This window comes from Petromyzon marinus, chromosome 8, assembly GCF_048934315.1.
Source record: "Petromyzon marinus isolate PM22_M1 ecotype Great Lakes invasive population chromosome 8, UKy_Petmar_22M1.pri1.0, whole genome shotgun sequence".
Taxonomy (NCBI): Eukaryota; Metazoa; Chordata; class Hyperoartia; order Petromyzontiformes; family Petromyzontidae; genus Petromyzon; species Petromyzon marinus.
The window spans coordinates 418,163-425,119 of NC_133674.1; the positions used below are offsets into that span (position 1 = coordinate 418,163).

The 6,957-nt window shown below is 52.9% G+C and overlaps 1 long non-coding RNA gene across 1 annotated transcript; it reads left to right on the top strand.

The window, feature by feature from the left end:
* Positions 1 to 770: 770 nt before the first annotated feature.
* LOC142924060 (uncharacterized) lies at positions 771 to 6,301 on the top strand. The gene is made up of 5 exons (XR_012941197.1): positions 771 to 1,562; positions 2,821 to 2,944; positions 3,459 to 3,575; positions 4,412 to 4,482; positions 4,916 to 6,301. It is a non-coding gene; the product is annotated as an uncharacterized LOC142924060 (long non-coding RNA).
* The last annotated feature ends 656 nt before the right edge of the window (positions 6,302 to 6,957 follow it).

A 6,957-nucleotide genomic window follows, 5' to 3' on the forward strand; every position in this document is an offset into this window, starting at 1 on the left:
CTGTCGAAGGCTACATGGGGGATCTTTGTCTTTGTTTGGTGGTGCAGCTGAGGAGGCGCAACTGCACGGCGAGTACCTCTACCGCAAGGCGCAGGAGGCCAAGAAGGTCCTCGTAGAGGAGAAGGCGCGGCTCAAGAGGGCGCTCGATGGTAACGGGCGGCGAGACGGATCTAGAGATGGGCTCGCGACGACAAGACAGACGAGAGACAGCGAGACAGACTAGAGCCGTTGAGACACGCAAGACAGACTAGAGACGGATCTAGAGACAATGAGACACGCAAGACGGACTAAGATGGGACAAGACGGTCTGACAATACAGGCGAGAAGACAACCGCGCGTTGGAAAGCGTTTCCGAATGAATCCATGCGTGCGCATGATTTTTCTTCCTTGTTAATTCTCCCCTGCCCGCCCCCCACCCACTGCCCCCTGTCCCCCTGACGTCGTCACCGAAGAAAACCTGGTGCTGCCTACGGACCTGCGGTGGGAGGCGCTTGAACTCCAGAAGGCCGTGGAGTTCGACCAGGGAGGGGAGGGTGATCTCACATCCCTCACCATCACGTCTCCTCGCATCTCTCTCTCTCTTCCTTCCCGCGAGACTCCCGAGGCAGAGGGATAAGCGTCGCGCGTCTCCGCCCGCTAGACACGCCGAGTCGGCGCGCATCCCCGGCTCGCCGTCGGTCCTTCCTGCCAAGCGGTGGCACCGTGTTTTGCCGCGGAGGTTCGCGGTTCGAGAACGGCGGGCCCTCAACCCCCCCCCCCCCCCCCCCCCACCGGTTTAATGGGTTTAATGCCGCAGTTGCGTTGACCGTAAATACTGCACGGCGATTGCTTCCCAAGTGGACTTTGAAAAATCCCGTGGCGTGAACGTGGAAAAAGAGTCGGCCGTGTGTGTGTGATCGCTGGCGTAAATTTTGGTGGAATGTCAAATGAAGGCCGTGGTCACCACATAACGTGTGCTTCTGGAGCAGTCTTCCTTCTGGAGCGGTCTTCCTTACAATATTAGGAAGCCACTGGAGCTTTGCACTTTTAAATCATCGTCTAGATTGACAAACTCATTTCTTGAGAACTACTTTTTGTGGTTAGTTTGTCACACTTCCGATTACCACGGTTGGCTACGTGCTGTAACAAAGAGGTTTAACATGCACTGACGCACTCATTCACTCACTCATCATTTTACTCAATTTACCCACTCACCTGCCATATCACCCACCCACTCTTGCAATTGGGACTCATCCAGGTCTCATTATTGCTCAGCTCGCTACACAAAATCAACGCGATCACTGCAGAGTGATATTCTCAACCATTCCTGGTCGCTCCTTCCATCCATCTACCCACACACACACCTTCACTCACCTGCACGGTGAAGTATGGCAAATGATAACCTACCCTCTCCGTCCCCCCTGCCCCATCTACCACCTCTTTCTATCCACCCCCCCCCCCCCGTGTCAGTAGGAGTGAGCAGCCACATGGATGACGAGTACCGCTGAGCCGGCGTGAAGGACCCACACATCATGGCGACGACCTCACGCGACCCCAGCTCCCTCCTCAAGCAGTTCATCAAGGTGCGGGCACGGGGTCACAGGGGCTACAGGGTTTGGGGTCACACGAGGAATGTGGGTCCTCGTGTATTGCATGTGTACAAGCGCGCAAAGACAGATGTCCCCCATATAGCCTTAACAGGTTTTTGGGACAGGTGCTGTTTGCGAGGGTGTAGGTGGCTAGCACCACAACTGGCCACCTTTATCTCTCTGGTAATGATGTTTAAACACCGCACTAGGTACTCGTTTGAGGCTGAGTTGATCTAGGGGAGGCCCAGGACCAGTTCAGATAATCGCCACTGGTGTTGGCCATGAACGGAAATAAACCTCGGGTCACTAGGTTTGTGGGGCAGCATGCTAACTGCTAAATTACCGCACACACACACGTGTTCTCTATCGGCTTTAGAATCAGTTCCTTGCACCTCACACGAGTCGTGTCGACCAATCATCGGGCTTGTGCAGTGTGAGACAACTCGCATCCGTTGAGTTAACCAGAAGAAATCTGGTTGTTGATGAAAGGTGGAGGCTGTGTGGTGGGGGGGGGGGGTCGTAAGTGGTGGAGCGTTGGACACTTTGGTTTGGTGCATGCAGCTTTTGTCAACTTCATTCCTCGCGATTCAGTCCGCCTTTTCGCGATGACCGATCCCTTCCATTCATCGAAAATGTATCTACTGTAGCACTACGCACGGTCGGTGGTCACGGAAAGATGTACCATTGGGGGCGCCACTGTGGCGAGATGTTAACTCCCTCACCTGGTATACAGGAGGTCGCAGGTTCAATCCTGACCCTGATGCCTGCTGTATATTTGGAGTTGCGTGCCACTTTCCGAGGAGTCGCGTGGATTTCTCTCCAGGTCCTCCGGTTTTTCCCTCCGCATTTAGAATCAACGTCCGTTTAAGAGTATTTGGCTGCTATAAATTTCCACATGGCGATAAGCCACTTAGTTGAGCTATGATTTGTGGCCAGGTCGCTTCTGGAAAAGAGCTGCATAGCTCAGTGGGCCTTACCTGGTAAAATAAAAATAGTAAAGTTTTTCCAATGGTGCATCCCAGTTGTGCCAACACGGGGTTTGGCGACCCCGTATACCGGCACGGCTCGGCTCGGCTTCCGCAATGGAAAAAACAAACAACACAACCCGAGTCGGATACAGTGGGGGGGCGGGGAAGTGGGGGGGGCGAAAGCAGCGTGGCCGGGACGGACGCCGGTGGGAAGAGCGGACTCGGCGTGTGACCGCTTGCTGTCATGTTACCACACCACCACCACCCTCCCACCACCACCGCAGGAGATGAAGCTGATCCTGCCGAACGCTCAGCCGATGAACCACGGAGGCCACAAGCTGCAGGCGCTGGTGTGGGCGTGCTGCGCCAACGCCGTCAACGACTTCATCGTCCTGCATGAGCACCGCGGTATGCCAGGCACGCGCACGCACCGCAGTCGACAAAGCTCCCCCGTGTAGCCTTTAACAGGCTGTCAGGGCAAATGCTGTTTGTCGAGCGACCTACGAAGGCCGGCAGGGCACACGGCGGGGTGGGTGGTGTGGTCATTACCGCATCTGGCCCCTTTTGTCTCCCCACTGTCGATGCTTGGACACACCGGAAATCGAAGTCAGGTCACCGGATTTGTAGTGTAATGAGATAGCCACTCCGCTCCCGCTCCCCGGTGTGATGCATGGTGTGACGTGTGTGATGCGGTGCAACAGACGGGGATGGAGGTGTATTTAGCTGTGCGTACGATGTGCGGTGTGTAGTATGACGCTGCAGACATGGAATTGTGGTGTTTTAACTGTGTATGTGGTGTGATGTGGTATGATGCCGCAGATGTAAGGGCAGTCTGTTTAACTCTCCAGTACAGTCTGTGTGACACCTGTGGTGTGTCTAACTTTCCGGCATGCTGTTCATGTGACACGTGGTACGATGCCAGGGTGTACTTGACACTCTCGAGCGTGGTGATGCGGCACGACATCCGGACGTGGACATGATGTCCGAGGCATTCCAACACCTCGTGATGCACAACTTCACGTCGCGACTCGGAAAGAGGGTGCGTGCGGGCACCGTGCCAGTCTCACCCACATCTTCCTCCCCCATCCCCAAAGCACAAAGATCCCTCGTATAGGCTATAACCCTTTCTCATTTCCATGATGTACATATACGTCGTCGAAACGGAACCGTAAGAAAAACTCAAGTACGTCTTCTGACCTGAAGACATACCTTTTGCTCCCATAAGACTATGCGGGAGGGCGTGTGGCACAGTTTTGTTCCATAGAGTGCCGGTCGTGTCACTACGGTTCTCTGCGGTGAGGGCAACGCCTTTTAAAAACAGCAGCGCTACGCCTCTATAAATAAAATGAACGTCGAGCCGCTCGCGCGTACCGAGATTCAGCGGTGAACGTGACACCTACCACCCGGCAACTTGCAGATGTCTCGGAATGGGAAAGAGTGAGCAGACTTTTGGGCCAGGTGCTGTGTGTCCGCCTGTATATTCGGAGTTTGCATGTTCTCCTCCTGGTCACTTTGATTTTTCTCCGGGTCCTCCGGGTTTTTCCCTACACATTTAGAAACTTGAATTTCGAGTATTTTGCTGCTATACATTTTTATGTGAAAAAGAGCTACATAGCTCAGTGGTAAAATAAAAATAGTTTCGTTTTACTTTAGTTTTCGAGCAACAGCACAGAGTTTTTATTTAACGCCATCTCTGAAGCTGAAGGCGCGTAATGTTGTTCATTTGCTAATGCATCCGCAGTTTTAAACAGGGTGGCCGCTGGCCTCTAACTGGCAAACGTCTGCGAGGACACGTAATGAGAGTCCAGCGCCGTCCGTGTGACTTGCCGCGACCCCTCCCGTGACTTCTGTGCCCCCCTTCCCCCCTCCCAACAGGCACAACGTCTACAAGCGCGACGGCAAGGACATCGAGTTGAAGGAGGTGGGACCGTGATTCGAGATGGAGCGTAAGTCTGCCTGACACATTGTTACTCGTCTCCACTTTACACCCCTGCAGAGGCGGTGGAAATTCCACATTCCTTGTGGACTTCCCTACGAAGTGGTTGTAAATTTTATCGACCCCTGAGAGGATGATGGGCTGAATGTAAGAGTCTAGCCTCGGGCTAGGTGGCCCGCGGGTGACTTGTAGAGCGGATCGGAACTTGAGTCGGTGGGGTCGCTGCTCTGGTCGCATTCGCTGTACCGTGACCCGACTCGCATTCCCCCACCCCGGATGCGATGTGTAAATTCAAAGATGATCGGACGTAATGCTGGCCACCCACACCCACCCCTTGGTGTGCCGTGCTGGCTTTCCTACATGCTAACACACGAACAGCGCTTTTCCCACGCCGTCTGTTAAAGGCTGCATGGGGGGGATCTTTGCTTTTGTGTGTCGCGCAGTCTATGAGATTAAACTGGGCACGCTGGACAACGCGGCCACCGCCGAGGTGGAGTGGCCTTGGCGACCGTACATGAACACGGCGAAGAAGAGGAAGTTCCTGAGCGTGGAGTGAGGGAGGGGAGCGACTTCCCCCCCCCCCCCATGGGCCTGGGGGGAGGGGCATTGGGGGGGGGGTTTGTCCCTGGAAAGCCGGAGTTGGAGTCGAACCTCGCGGCGCTCTCCGCCGAGGCTCGAGACGTTGAGGAGAGGTCGCCGCGTGGATAGGGCAGTGCGTGAATCGCTGTTCCAACCGTCGTCACACACGCGCATCATACGCGTCACACACACATTGCGGATGTACATTTATCAAACACAAACATGCACATCGTCGCATGCGTCGCACACAGAAGCACACAATTGCACAAAAAGACAAAGGTACTCCGTATCGCCGTTAACAGATTGCTGGGGCAAGTGCTGTTAACGGGTAGCACCTATGATGGCCGGCATGGCACAGAAGTGGTTGTGTGGCCAGCCCCACGTCTGGCTGCCTTTGTCCTCCCCAGTTTTGCGATGTTATACACACCCCACACCACGTACTCAGATGGCTGAGTTCGTAGTGCGCTAACTGCTGCACCACCGCTCCCCAAACGGTGTACATACACGCGTACACAAAACGAAACATTAACATTTATTTAAGTAACAAAAAAGAAAATACCAAGTCAGGCAGATGGAGAAAGTGGCGTGTCGCCGTGCACAGCACCGCTCTCGTAGCTACTCACCTAGGGTGGGAGCTCTTGGCTTCAATGCCACCCGGGATGTTTAGATGTGAAAACCTGCCATAAATAATATTTTTGGGAAGTCACAAGCGCCTTAAGTTGCATCTCATCTCGACCATTTTAATGGGCACCCCCCCCCCTGTAGCTGTCCCCCTGTGGCACAAAATAAACTAACAAAACTAATCTCTTTTTATTTTACCAGGTAAGGCCCACTCAGCTGTATAGCTCTCTTTCAGGAACGACCGGGCCACAGATGAAAGCGCTATAAAGTGGCTTGTCACGCAGAAATATATAGCAGCCAAATACTTTTAAACGCATGTTTCTAAATGTGGAGGGAAAAACCGAAGGACCCAGAGAAAAATCCACGCGGTCACGGGGAGAACATGCAAACTCCAGATATACAGGCTTCGGGATTTAACCCACGACCTCTATACCAGGCGAGGCCCCAAGGTGAATCAGCACTTGGCCTGCGAGCGGGTATTATTAGTCTGTCAGTAGGGGGTAATGATTCCGGATTTCAGTCTCAATTGAAACTGAAATCTGGAACACTTTTGTCATATTTTGCTCGTATAAGTGTGTTCATAAAATACAAGTTTGGTCATTGAGAGAGTTATAAATGTCCTATACACATTTCATGTTTATTGTATTTAATGTATGAAGAAAATACAATTTTGTATATGCTACAGTATGTTTCACACGTTATTCAGTGACACTGCATATGACGGGCAATGTTTGGGGCAATCGGCCTTCAACATGGAAAATACATAGAGGCCACATGACCCGTGGCCACCGCCACTTCAACCGTGGCCCCACCACTTCAACCGTGGCCCCATTGGCACGTTGATGTGTGGCTCTGCCTTCACCTGTGGTGAGAATGAGACCAGAAAAATTACAGGAGGCTGACTCCATATGAGTCCGTCACGCTCTGGATCTCGCTAATGGGACGTCGGATGAAAATAAAACATGGAAGCGACAAGTTTCTTCTCTGGCGAGGACATTCCCACAAGATTGCCACCTTTCCCAATTAATGGAATTTGCCCCAACATCACCCTGATCCAAACCAGCGGGAGCTGAAATCTTCCAGAAGGTTCAGGATTTATTGGTACAATCGTTCGGATGTTGGTGTCCGCATGGACTTGCATTTAAAACCCCCGGTCCGCTTGACGTCTTTTAAACAATACCTGTGGTCGGGTCCGCTCCCCCACCTTTCTATCCCCTGCTTTTTTTTTATAACCGGTGTAGTATATGTTGACGGTGTGTGCGTGTATCACAACGCGATGTAACCG